We start from the raw sequence: 12,442 nt of genomic DNA on the forward strand, positions 1-12,442 counted from the left end.
CACAGCAACGTTAACTAAACCCTCTAACGACTCTTGTTTTCGAAACGCTCTTCCCTCCATTTCTTTAACCAAGACGCTGAGCATCTTTCGGCCTCAGTGTCATCATCAAACATGTCATATCACCGATTTTGACAGCTATTTCTGCACTTCAGCTGTCCATTTCTTTTCATTCCTACCCTGGGCTTGTTTCGGCGCTAATCTTGCTACGCACTTTCTTCGAGATCAAAATAATCACAACTCACATTACGTTTACAGTACCTCACTTTTGGTTTAACCATTGCTTTTCTCTGACCTTCGGTTCACAATAAAACTGACAACGCCTGACTCTTTTTAAGCAGAGAATTGCGTCTTGGAACTGTAGCTCTTGTAAAGCTGTTCATTTACAAATTTCTAAGAATACTTCGCATTTGATGAAGCCAAGAAGTGCTTTCGGCTTTATTATTTAATGGCTACCACACTCCGCTTCTTCTTGATCCTCTAATTATGTTTGTAGGTCTTTCAGACATTATAGCTGTATATCTGTCGAAGGCGGCGTGCTGTGTAGCAAGGGGTAGGTGGTTCAAAACCCGGTCAGGGACTTCGTAATTTTTTTATTTCTTATTTCTTTTTCATTGTTATATATATATATATATATATATATATATATATATATATATATATATATATATATATATATATATATATATATATATATATATATATATATATATATATATATATATATATATAAGGGAAAGAGAAGTATACCTAAGGGCTCGTTTTTCCGTGTTTTGACTCAATATTATTGAGATCTAACATACAATAATGCCAAGGAATGTGTAGGGGAAGTTATTAGAACAAATGTAATGTAAATAAGAAGAACAGTGGGTGAAAAAATAACCAGCCGTGAGCAGGAATCGAACCTACAACCTTCGAATAACACGGTAAATGCTCTAACTGTGATGCTCTAAGCTGTGATAGCTCAGTGGTTAGAGCATCGAACTCGTTATTCGAAGGTCGTAGGTTCGATTCCTGCTCACGGATGGTTATTTTTTCACCCACTTTTCTTTCTTCTTATTTACATTACATTTGTTCTAATAACTTCTCCTATACATTCCTTGGCATTATTGTCGGTTAGATCTCACAAGATCTCCATATATATATATATATATATATATATATATATATATATATATATATATATATATATTGTGAATGACATGGTGGAGCCAGCGACGGGCAAAGTATTTTTGTTGTCCTTATAGAATATCACCATTCCTTTCAATTGGGCTCCTTTATTTCTCTCATAGCGTAGAAAAAAGACAACTCAAAGGTGGCTTCGCCGCATGGCAATACTATGAAAAGTAGCGACAAAATAAAAGCCGGGACACAAATGTCCCATCATGGAGAGTTGTGGCTATTTAGCGCCAAGAAATACAAGTGTGACGAGTGCAGTCTTCAGTGGTGTCATGCGGTACCAATTTTCTTGTTGACGACTATAGTAGCCATCGGTCATTTTTTCTTTAGGAACATCTCATGACTATAGTCATCAATAGTCACGAAAAGGTTGAAAACTTCAGGAGAACTTGACTTTCGCCTAGTTGGTGCTTACGGTTCCACATCTTGACCACACAAATAAACACAATGGCAAAAAATGGCACGATGAAACGGGTGGTAAACTTTCATCTCGTTCATTCGTAGAAAAACGTGGCAATTTATAGTGAGTTTTGATGTGAGCGGGTCAAAAGCTACCCACCCGTTACAAGGCGTGCAGCTGCACTTGTGCACGTGACAGCTTACGAATGACTAGCAGAAGGAGGAACTATGGCGTAGTGGGCACATAGGAACCCAGTAGACGTGTATGGTAACTTGAAACGGCTAATGTCAGACGCACAAACGTCTATTTCCTTGCAGTTTCTTCGAAGGCAATAAGCACGTGGCCTGATTACGCAATCGTCTTCTACTGTTGAAAGCGGAGTTCGAGCGTACTCCAACTTCTTGTATTTATCCAGTATAACTCTCCAGCCTCCTTTCGAAGCCGAACAGGTAGTTTTCTTCCATTAAGTGCAGTACCTAGAATTTAAAAAAAATACTATCCAATAATTTAGTTAATTATTCCTGCACCTAGAATATATTTTACTAGGGCATTATCCTTGTTCATACTGTTTTTTGTACCAACAAAGCATAACGTAGCACGCAAAATAGATTTTCGTGACCTGTAAAGCGTGCTTCTTCTTTTGCTACCATGTCTAACAACAAAGCCAAAAAAAATGATGGTTCGGACGAGGTATTTGCAACGCATTTTGGTTGCTTGAAAGCAAAGCAGCGGTCAAGTTCCGAATGTACGTTGGTGCCCGCTGAATAAGCTTTATTCGTTTTTACCAGCTGTGTTGATGTTGTGTTTGCAAAGTCAACATAGTTGAACGTCTCAGAGAAAATGTAATAGCTGTAAAGCTTGCTTCTTCTCAACAACATTCCTCTCTAAGTAAATCCAGATAATATAAATGAGAGACGAGCCTTGATTGTTGAAGAGACTAGTAACTTTTGAAAATTTCTCATTATACACAAACAGGTGTCCAGAATAAATTGCTAATGCTTTAGAGCACATTACGCCCCCTGCTATGGGATAGCCATCAGCTGTCTCGCTATGGACAAAATGTATATTGGGGGTGAAGCTACTTATGGTCTAGGGCAATCCATCGTATTTGCGCCGTACTCAGTAGCGTATCCCTTATACAATAGATGGCGTTGTGTGTGTATGTCCTTGGAAATTATACCACTAGATGGCGTTTGTGGTATTTATTATAGTTGACGATTTCGTGTAGTTCAGACAGACAGACAGACAGACAGACAGACAGACAGACAGACAGACAGACAGACAGACAGACAGAGGAACGGACGGACGGACGGACGGACGCATAGCCCAACTCATCATTCCCTCCGTTCATATCATTGAAAATTTCAATGCTGCAAATTTTTTGTTCACCTATTGTTTATATCAAGAGAATACTTTTATTTCCATTGCCTGGGCTTCGAATGCACATTAAGTCCTTCAAAGCGTACTCCTTTATTATCCAATCGTTTCACGCTTAAGCTGCACGAAGAGCCCTCCGTGAATAGAAGTGAGGACGAGCATTTACCTTATCTCCAACGCCATTGACCTATTTATCCAAAGGGCATTGTTGGGGCTGCTGCTCAGTTTACGTGAGGTTCACCCCGTAAACAATAAACTAAACTGACCAGCGTGGCTGATTAGTGCCTGTAAAGCGTCCTTCTTCTTTACCGTACCTTTTTTACGGCGAAGCCAACTTTTAGTAGGCTTCACCGTAAAAATAAATAAAGGGGACCAGTTCAGAGACTGGTTGCGCAATTTCAGGGGAGGTGGGCGGGGATCTCTTAGTATTCTACAGCCTCCACTGCCCGCTGGATAAGCCGGCGTGGGTCTTCTGGCTCGGAGGCACGCAAGAGAGACTCCCACGACTCTGGCGCGTTTGTGTTGTCGTTGTGATTCGCGCATGTAGACACCATATGTATGAGTGTCGCCGGATATCTGGCTGCCGTAGGTCACTTTACGTGGAAAATACGTATTGACATAGCTGGCCATAAGTAGGTAAAAGTAGCTAAACAAAGCTAGTTACGTTATGGTGATTTATCAAAAAGTGGAAGTGCGTGTCGAAGACATTCTCCTTAATGTTGTATTTTTTTTAACTAAATATCTAAGTGCAGGTGAACAGTGTTCTGCTTTCTAAATTTACGACACGCTCATGCGTTCTTGTTTTTGTTTTCGTAGTTCAGATAGAAGGAAGCTTTATGCTGGATTGCACGTACCTTTCCGTATTGCACTTTCGTACACTTGTGGAGAGCGCTGGTTTATTTACCGCATGTTCTTCGCTATTTTCGTGCTATTTATAACGCAATAGATAAAATAGAAAACAACAAACATGCTGAAAACAATACCAGTGAACTGCGCTAGTCGCATTCAGCATAAATCATCCATTAATAATTACCTAGGTGGACAAATGAGTTGTTGTATTGTGTCTTTTCCAGACGTCAGTATGTAAAACATCACTGTACTTCGCTTGACGCGGACAACGCGATGTATCTTAATTTATTTGAGTTTTTCTTGGCCGAACAGCGACCATCAATGTTACAATGTAACTTTGCGCATATAATTAATGTCAACTTCATTGAAAAACCTGCTCGTCAGGACATTTAGACAAAGATAGATATGTGGGGTTCAACGTTCCAAAACCACTATATGATTATGAGGAACGCCGTAGTGTAGGACTCCGGAAATTTCGACCACCTGGGGTTCTTTAACGTGCACCCAAATCTGAGCACACGGGCCCACAGCATTTTCGCCTCCATCGAAAATGCAGCCGACGCAGTTGGGATTCGATCCCGCGACCTGCGGGTTAGCAGCCGAGTACCTCAGCCACTATACAACCGTGGCGGGGTCATTTAGACAAATAACACATAGAAAAAAGTCACAGCTTTGCCGCAAAGGCGAAGCAATGAACGCGATAGCAACAAATCGGTAGGTTACACGCAGAATGGCAAGCAGATCGAAACGTGCCCCCGTTTCTCACGCACAAAAGAAGCACAAAACGTACTCACAGGTACAGATGAACGCGAATAAGCGCCTCAGTTGTTACTTCGCTGTGGCTGAGAAGCGCCCTTTTCGCAAACGGAGGCTTTGCAACAATTGCAGTGACCTCTTTGCGCCCCGTATCTACAACAGAATCATTCCAGTACAAGCCAAACGCCAGCCAGGGCATACGATCCTCCCCACCGGGAGATAAGGGCGCACGAGAGATAGTCCACTCCTTCCCTCTCCGCGGGCCAAAGTACGCGTGAGAGATGAGAGCCGCCACGCGCTCATTGCGCCATCTTGCTGATAATACTAAAAACACAATACCCCCCACCCCCCCCCCCCCGAGATGCCCGCCAACAGGGGTAAGTGGTATATATAAATAGCTTGCGATTTGAACGTTGAAGGAGTTATCTTTCGGTGGTTCAGTAGTTAACGCCTCTCATTCACGACGCGGATGTCCCACGTTCGATTGCGCCGCCGGAGTCTCGTTTTCTGCATTTTTTTTTCTTTCTTGTGTTTTCATATACATAGATACGTATACATATACGGTGCATGACATCGACACCCACGCCGACGCCGGTGGCGAAATCCAGCTGAGAGTGTCCATATAATTGCTGTCGCAGTAAAAAAAAAACTCTATCTCGCCTGAAATACAAGGAGTCTAATAGACTCGCACAGAAGCGGCACGTGCCGACAGGAAGATGTGAACGCGCGCGAGAAAAACGAGTGATCTGCTACGATTCGCGCCATTTCCATCAATTACGATCCTCTCCTGGGCAAGTTGATGGGAACGGAGAACGTTGCAGCGGATACATTAACGGCGACCTGCCTTCGAGTGGTGTCACCAAATTGCACACCGCGCACGCAGTCTTCCCTGCTGCGCCCCGCGGCTATGTCTTTGCCGAAGCAAGCTGTGCGCACCCCTCTCTTCTATCTATCTATCTATCTATCTATCTATCTATCTATCTATCTATCTATCTATCTATCTATCTATCTGTCTGTCTGTCTGTCTGTCTGTCTGTCTATCTATCTATCTATCTATCTATCTATCTATCTATCTATCTATCTATCTATCTATCTATCTATCTATCTATCTATCTATCTATCTATCTACCTATCTACCTATCTATCTATCTATCTATCTATCTATCTATCTATCTATCTATCTATCTATCTGTCTGTCTGTCTGTCTGTCTGTCTGTCTGTCTGTCTGTCTGTCTGTCTGTCTGTCTGTCTGTCTGTCTGTCTCTTTTCCTTTCTCTTTTTATCTCTCGCTCTTCCCCCTTCTCCCTCTGTGTCTCTGGCGCTCCGAATCGAACACGCTAATGAAAGAAACGGCACAACGAATACGAGGGAAAAGCACGCGCTTGCAAATTTGGGTGTTCCGAGTGTGGCGCAAAACACTCGTCAGGAGATGTGCCGGAGCATGGCCCTTGGGGCGTAATTAACTCGGCGCAGTAGACGAGCACGCGCGCGCCGGCGGGCCCCCCTCACATCCTCAGCTCGGGATCGGGATGAACGCCACTCGTCACGAGGACGGACGCGCCAACGCGCGTTTTTTTTTTTTTTTTGTCTCTCTTAAAACGCATTGTCGAGTGGGAGGCTTGCAGTGCTACGGCATGCTCGACTGCCGAAATTAATTTCAGGACGCGTGCCCTGTAACTAGCTTAACAGCGTTCTCGAAACTCTGTCATCGAGGATTGAACTCTAGCTTCACCAGTCTTCAGGGATACATTTATTTCATCTGCTCTAAGTTGCTCCTTTTGTGGATACGAAGGTATGCCTAAGTTTTCACGTGAAAAAAAAAACTTGCAAGTATTGGACCAAGCATGGAGGCCATGATAAAGCAGGCAGTGCGGATGCTCTGTGTTAATGGCACAAAGAAATCGGTAAAGCAGGCATTTAAGGAAATGTTTCTTTCTAGTTGTCTTTTCTCCAATAAAAGTGGTGTTATCGCACGTGTATTTCGTGCGCAGAAATGACAGGCTCATTTTATCTCTGCTTCAGCCGCGTTAGTCGCCAGCCTCTGCACGTTTTTACTCGCATGCGAGCTTACGACGCGCTGGACGATGTTATCGATCTGGACTTAATACGAAACATGACAGCGACGCCACAAAAATTCACAGCATATCCACGGAGTGAATTATAATGAATGGGGCGAAGAGTCCATCCGTCTGTCTGTCTGTCTGTCTGTCTGTCTGTCTGTCTGTCTGTCTGTCTGTCTGTCTGTCTGTCTGTCTGTCTGTCTGTCTGTCTGTCTGTCTCCACGCCATCTAGTGATCACTTCACATACTGCAAGAGCGCAGCGTCTAGTGAACATTGTGAGAAGTAACGGGTGGCACGGCCACTGGATAAAAAACAAGGTTTTTATTCAGCGGCCATGGGAATGGCTACGACAACGGAAACTGGACTGTGGCCTCAGCGTAAGGAGCTTCGGCCTTGAAAACTCGCCGAGAGTGTCCACATAATTGCTATCGCAGTAATAACTGTTTAAAAATTGAAGTCGTTTTCATAGCGGTGTTGGGGTGAACCCGCAGTTGTAAGGAAATTTATTTTAGGGGCGAAGCTCCTTATAATCTGGGGCAGTCCCTCGTCCCTGCGGCCTAGCCAGCACAACATATACACGGACGGACGGACGGACGGACGGACGGACGGACGGACGGACGGACGGACGGACGGACGGACGGACGGACAGACAGACAGACAGACAGACAGACAGACAGACGGACAGACGGACGGACAGACAGACAGACAGACAGACAGACAGACAGACAGACGGACAGACGGACAGACGGACAGACGGACAGACGGACAGACAGACAGACAGACAGACGGACAGACGGACAGACGGACAGACGGACAGACAGACAGACAGACAGACAGACAGACAGACGGACGGACGGACTCTTCGCCCCATTCATTATAATTCACTCCGTGGATATCCTGAGATTTTTATATATTGCACCGTGCGTTAGCTTGAGACCAACAATTTCTAAAGGCAAGTTTTCTAATCACAGGACTGCGAAACACTTTCGATGAATGCTTCGTTGAATTTCGTGTTATTGAAATAGAAGCTCTACGTTGGGCAACATGTTAGGCCTACTTGAAGGATTGAAGACATCAGGAAAATCTCCACACATGGTTTTTAATGGTTGCGGTGTGCGCGTGCCATGGGGCTACTTTGGACGCTGACAAGCGCTATAAATAAGATGGATAATGCCATGCCAATTCCGTTCGTAAACAATGTACCAGTGGAAAACGGCGTCTCGGGTGATGGATCTCTCGAGGCTTTGGCCTTGATGGGACGGCTCAGTGCTCTCCCATAGTTGAGTACGAAGTGCTAGTACTCTAAAGCGTTACCCACTTTTTTCTAAGCAGGGATGGCTTTATGCTCTCCCATCGTAGAGTACCTAGTACTTAGTACCGTTAATCACTTTTTCTAAACACGTCGGGCTCGTGGGGAGTTGCTTTCTGCACTCCCATAACAGAACACCAAGTACTCCAAATTATTAAACACTTTTTTTAAATGCACTGAAACGCTGCGCTTAACCGAACTCAAGTTTAGTTAACCTCACAGCATTCCCTCTCCGTTCCTCTCTCTTTCTCTCCACACTTACGCGTCACTTAGGCAACTCCCAAGGGGCATTGTGCGCTGATTTTCGTCATTGAATATGGCCGGTAGATGGCGAATGGCTTTTACGAATAAGAAAAGTTGATTAATTCGAGTTCCGTTTGGTGTTCATGTGACTATTCAATGTTTCAAAGCATGCTGCCGGTTCTTTCACATGAAATGACATTGTTTTTGTGCTTGCTAATGGTTTTACCGCCTGTTCGGCTTCCCTTTTTTTTTTCTTGTGATCTTTTCTAAGAGGTGTTCTTTGCACCTTCATATGGACAAATCTAAAAGAAAAAAATGTCGTTCTTTCTGCTTAATTTTAAGCGTAGTGTTACGCGTAATTCACCTGAATGCTTACATGTGAAGCTTGGTTCTTTGAACGCCTTCACCGCACCAAAGAGTAGTATTTGATCGAAGACTCGCTTATCGCTGATCGAAGACACAAGCAAAAAAAAATCTATACAGAATGAAGCTAGGAAATGTATATGGTATAATATTTGAAGGTTTTTTTAGTGGTAATATAGTAATAACAACATAAACGGAAACGAAATAAAGTAGATAAAAAAACCAAATCACCGCAGGTAAGGACCGTACGTACAACTTTAGAATACCGTGTCCGATGCATGCCCTACCTCTTGAGCTAGCAGCAGCTGTCACTTTCGCATCTACTTACTTGTTCTGTTTGCACACAACGCTTACGAATTGTTCTTTTTTGTTTGTTTTTATTTTTTATTATTAGGTAACATTGCATCGTGTTTCACCCCCCTCCATAATGCCTTTGGCCGGGAGGGTATTACGAAATAAATAAATAAATAATTTATGGGGTATCTTTCATTGTCGTCTTTAATCGCTAATGTAGCCTTTTCCTATATGTAATTGCGACCAGGAAGTTTCGTGTCTTTGGAGCCGGAATGCAATAACACAATATATGTATCCCCACTTGTTATAATGGGTTTAACTATACGTTATGGAGCACCAAGAGCACTATCTTAATTTTAAAGTGCGCGATTCGTTGCTACAATGAAAAGTCCCGTAGCTAAAATTTGAAAATTTGAAAGTGAGGATATATATATATATATATATATATATATATATATATATATATATATATATATATATATATATATATATATATATATATATATATATATATATATATATATATATTACAGCATTAACACGCTCTTTTGACACTGGCGCAAGCTGACTTTCAAAAAAACAAAAGTGGTTAAAACAAGCAAATGAGAAGAGAGGCAATCTATTTAACTTAGTATGCAAAACTTTGTACGCAGAACCAGTCTACACAGACACTGTGCACAACCAATAAAGCTACAAAAAATGCATTCGTCCGCCGCGATGGAAAAGGGGCTCAAGTGTATTGCGTCGCGAGAACTCATGCATAATTGAGAAGACACGCGGCCAGGAGGGGGGGCTTCCCGCAAGGTCTTGTCGACAAGCTTTGTGCAGACAAAATCTGCAGGGAGACGCACGCAACAAGCGCAATGACTAGGCTGCGCTAATTTACTCTATGTTGGTCAATTTGCACGCGCGTCGTGATGGGGAGTGCAAGGCTGTATTCAGTGACGAGCTTGAAGCAGGAACGAGAAGCGTGTCTGCACGTACGGTATGCGCTCGTAGAAAGAAACCAAAACTACTCAAAAAAAAGGAAACTTTAGATGAAATAGTACTGTATTTTAGGTGTAGGTGCGTGTCGTCTGAAACTGAGGCAGGCATTCTGAAACTGGCATTCGGCTATGCTGCGAATCTCGTTGATGTAGACCGTAGTAATATACGTTGATCCAGGTTACCAACACGTTACACAGAAGAAAAATTAACGCAGGTTTGCACATATAATGGCAAGACTAAAGGAAGTGTAAAGCTATAAACGGCCTGCCTTATTCCTTTTCATGTTTGTTTTTCTTTCTTCCTCTCTTTCTTGTTTTCCTTTTCTTTCTTCCTATCTTTCTTTCACTTTCTTCTCGTCTCTTCCTCCGATCTCTTTTATCGTCTTTTTTTTATTTCTATTTCAGTCTAGATCTCTATATTTCTTTCACTCGTTTTCGTCGATTCTCTCTCTTTCTATCCTTCTCTGCCTTGCTCTTCCTTTTTATGTCTCTCCCCGTACGTCTGTTCATATTTCTCTGTAACTTTCTTATCTGTTTCTTTATCCCCTTCTCTCCCCCTCTGCACTCAATCTCTCACCCATCAAAGTTAAGGCATCCCACGCCGGACAAATGGGCGCACGCGTCCTGGGAGCGAAGCAGAAGACGAAGTAGAGAATGAAGAGAGTGCGTGCTTCGTTCACGATTGTGATTGCTTACTGTTCGTTCTGTCCGGACTAACTGTTTGCTTAAAGCAGTGATGCTTTTACAAGTACTCCTTCAAACAGGATAAGCCTGAGGGCTTGTTTTTGACAAAATATTCTCAATAGCATTGTTCTTCAAACAGTGCACAACAAAGACGGGCATGAGTATTAGTGTAGGCCCAACTTTTGTTAACAAAGAAGGAAAAGCAAACTAAACCGCAATTTATTTCCATAGTCACTATATCGTAGGGAAGTGCTTGATATGATGCATAATTCCAGGATAGTCGCTTTATTCCATCAAGATTATGTTAACGCAAAACAAAGTTTTGTGAACAGGCAAGGTTTTTTTTTTTTGCGGTATTTACAGTATCTATTATTAGGGATTTTTCGAGCTGCCCGACAAGGGCAAATAACCAGACGACGAGCGGCTCAGTCAAGTCTCTCGAGACCATGTGTCAGTTTCTAGGGCAAGTCCATCGCTCTAAGAGATCAGCGCGGAAGGAGGCACGTTTGCGTAAGATATACGCCATGCATATTAGAGAGGAACAATGAGCACCATTCCATCACTCTGTCAAGCGACATTGAAAAAAAAAGTGAGGGAAATGAAAGGAGGAAGAGGAGTAAAAGATCCGACTCGGCACGTAGCACCTCCTCCCCTTTACGTCGATGCTCCCGATCCTCCAAACATCGTCCCACTGCTCCCGCCCTAGTTTCGCCGGGTCCAGTTGCACGCCAACTCTTCGCGGGTGGCGTGGACGAAAAAAAAACGGGATAAATGTGGGACACGGGGAGGGAAAGAAACTCCCTACGCATTTTTTGGGGGACACAACACAAGATCGGGCCTTGGACTTACCCGTCTTCTCCTAGGCCTACTCAAGAAGACCGGCGGTCGCATCCATTCAGACGACGCGGCGGCAGCAGCTGAGAAACAGGCCATGTGAGAGTCGACTTCGATCGTCGCCGAGAAGGCATTCTGGAGCAGGGGATGCATGCACGGAACCACCGGGCGGAGGCGTGGACGGCTGCCGTTGCGGTTATTTATCCACACGGTTTTGCGGCACACAGGCGGTGATCCGTAGCTCCGCGATCACGCCGCGGATGACGGGTCGCCACGGTTACGGGAAGACGCAGCAGCTAGCACGCGCACGCACTAGCACCGTCGCCGCCGGCTCTACGGAGCTCCGCAACCGGCGATCAACGCGTCGGCCATGTTGTGTTTGCAGGCTGTCAAGCGGCGGCGCGAAGTGCGCTGCCTGCGCGTGCGCCCCGCTCCACATTCAGGGGGCGTGCGCGCTCTTAACGGTTCCACATTTGTCGCATAGATGGCGCCACAACTGTTCTCTTTAACACTGAGAAACAGCAGCAGCTCTCTCTCTCTTTCTCTCTTTTATTTTCATTTTTAGCTCTGTTCCCACGCTTTCTTTTCTCACTCCTCCCCTCCTCCGCATCCCGCGCTTCCTTTTCTCATCGTTTCTCCGCTCCTCCGCATCACTTCCCCTGCGCAGATCCATACGACCCTTTCTAGGACAACCACTATCCAGGGAGAGCACGGTGCGTCGCCCATTTTGTTTCCGCAGCGTTGCCTTCTCCAGAGACAAGACTCTAGCTAAGACCGTAGAATAATTCGTATACGACGTACAGAGACCCAGACGCGCGGGTACGCTGTTGCAGATGGGCTTGCCTATAAATGACGATTTGTGAAAAACTTTAAACTGCGAACTTTGAACAGCGCAGCTGCTCAATAAAAAATTGCAACATTGTCACCTTTTCTCCGCATGCTTCGCATAACGTAGATTCCCAGGTACGTGGGATCTGCTGAGAGAGAGAGAGAGAGAGATAAAGATGCAAGGAAAGGCAGGGAGGTTAACCAGGCGCACATCCGGTTTGCTACCCTGCACTAGGGAAGGGATTAAAGGGGAGAAAAGAGGTTGCAGAGAGATGAGAAGGT

The 12,442-nt window shown here is 44.3% G+C and overlaps 1 protein-coding gene across 1 annotated transcript in view; it reads right to left on the reverse strand.

The window, feature by feature from the left end:
• LOC119174807 (cubilin) overlaps window positions 1-11,486 on the reverse strand; it is a 277,061-nt gene extending 265,575 nt beyond the window's left edge. The window contains exon 1 of the mRNA XM_075895087.1: window positions 11,348-11,486. The gene's annotated coding sequence lies outside the window, so the exon portion shown is untranslated. The remainder of the gene's footprint in view (window positions 1-11,347) is intronic.
• Window positions 11,487-12,442: the final 956 nt, after the last annotated feature.

This window comes from Rhipicephalus microplus, chromosome 5, assembly GCF_043290135.1.
Source record: "Rhipicephalus microplus isolate Deutch F79 chromosome 5, USDA_Rmic, whole genome shotgun sequence".
Taxonomy (NCBI): Eukaryota; Metazoa; Arthropoda; class Arachnida; order Ixodida; family Ixodidae; genus Rhipicephalus; species Rhipicephalus microplus.